Source organism: Brassica oleracea, chromosome C8 (assembly GCF_000695525.1).
Source record: "Brassica oleracea var. oleracea cultivar TO1000 chromosome C8, BOL, whole genome shotgun sequence".
NCBI classification, from domain to species: Eukaryota; Viridiplantae; Streptophyta; class Magnoliopsida; order Brassicales; family Brassicaceae; genus Brassica; species Brassica oleracea.
The window spans coordinates 24,207,983-24,210,007 of NC_027755.1; positions in this window are offsets into that span (position 1 = coordinate 24,207,983).

Consider the following 2,025-nt stretch of genomic DNA (forward strand, 5'->3'; position numbering starts at 1 on the left):
TCTCTATCTGTTTAGTTCATTCACTCACCCGATCTACAAGGTTTGACTTCGAAACTCTCTATTATTAGGAATTTTTAGAGTTGAGTTTTAAGATGAACTAGATTTTATGATTAGGCGCGGATTTGGGATGGTTTTGATGTTTCTAACGATTATCTAGTGTTAGGATTGTGGATTTTATGCTGTTAAAGCCCTGAAAGTGCGATTTGGAATTGAGTGATCTTTGCAGGTTTCGCGATGTGACATCGATCGATGCGAACTCTATAGCGTCGATCGATACCCTTATTGTCGACTAATTCTTAACGACATATATCGATCGATGTCTCACATACTTCTTCGATCGATATCACAATATATCGACAACACTATCTCACTTCTACTCTCTTTTCAGTTTGTTTTCAGATGAGCTTAGACGAATATACAGATAGCCGTGAGAGGAGGACGAACAGGAGATACGACGAAGCTAGCACATCCATACAGCACCGCGACCCTTGGCCTCGTGACGATAAAACACCCATCGACACATTCGAGGAATTCGCTGACCCGAAAGCGGTCAACAGCAAGGAGTGCATCAACCGCGTGCTCAAGGACGAGTGGGACGACTAAGACAGCTTGTTCTACAGCGCTTGGCTTGGCGTCTCTAACGAGCCCACACGGTTCATCGACCCATACATCTTACGGAAACTCCGGATTGAGACAGACATCATGGAGATGATCACGCAGCTCGGACTTGGTACCATCACTCGCGCATACGATCTCCACGTCGACTTGGTCAGACAGTTTATGGCCACAGTCGAGCTCACCTACAGCACCTCGAAGGTGAGGGTAGCAGGAGATGGTACACTGACCTTCTTCGCCAGGGGAATTCGATACAAGATCTCCATCCCCGAGCTCTGCTGCATCTACGGTTTCGATGAGGCTGCAGCTGCGAGCAAGGTTCCACCCTTCCTAGGCCTCAACTGATTCTGGGAGATAATCGGCACGGGAGCGTGGGACTCCAACTCCGCTCCGCAGACAGACATCTGTCACCCCACCCTCCGGTACTTTCTACGGGCTCTTGCAAACACGTTGGTTTGCAAGATGGAGCCCAACAAGGTCCGGATACATGAGCTTACACTACTCTTCTGTGGAGTAAACGGCTTGGTGAACCTGACTCATCTCGATGAGATCGACGACGTGGTGACTCCAAACCTCGGAGCTACTTGGTGGACCTGAAGAAGAGGCCCTTCACGGGCAAAGGCAGGAAGAAGGAGACGATTGGGAGTTTGCTGACACCGATCTTTGAGTATCTAGGCATCCGCCTAGACCCGAGCACAGCCGACCGCTCCCACCGCTTCTTGGATGAGCAACACCTGCTGAACTCAGGTTGGCTCAAGGAGGAATTTCTCTGGAGTTTTAGGATAGGGAACCATCACCGTCTACTGCAGATGCCGAACAGGATGATCACAGACTTCGATGACCAGGTCGATAGGCTCCGGTTCATGCCCGATCCCCAGCTCCTCTGCTATCTTCCGGCCATCCCGCGCAGACCTCCCAGAGTGCGTCGAGCCAAAGCTACACAGGGACCACCGGAGGCACTGTCATGCACGATCAGGGAGACTTTCAGAGGGTAGTTGTGGATGCTCTTCGTGCCATCTGGGCTAGAGTATCTTGCACAAGCAGGAGGACCATCAGAGCGCACTCACCAGCAGCAGCAGGACCTTCTAGGCAGTGCAGGGATCCTTCGTCCGGGAGCGACGACGGGTCCAGCGAGGCCACCGACTAGTCCTCCCATTTCTATCACTTTCCCTTATGAACTTGTTTTTCTATTTTTCGAACTTGTATGATTTATATTTTAGACATATCTATGCTTTATGTTTGAGACTGTTTACTTATTCCTTATGTTTGGAGTATCAAACAGAGCTAACTACACTGACAGATCATATGAGTTAGATTCCAGACATGACGCAGAATTTTCTGTTCCTCGCCATCGATCGACATGGAGAGGATGGTATCGATCGATGTGCAGGACAGAGAGATACGACACTT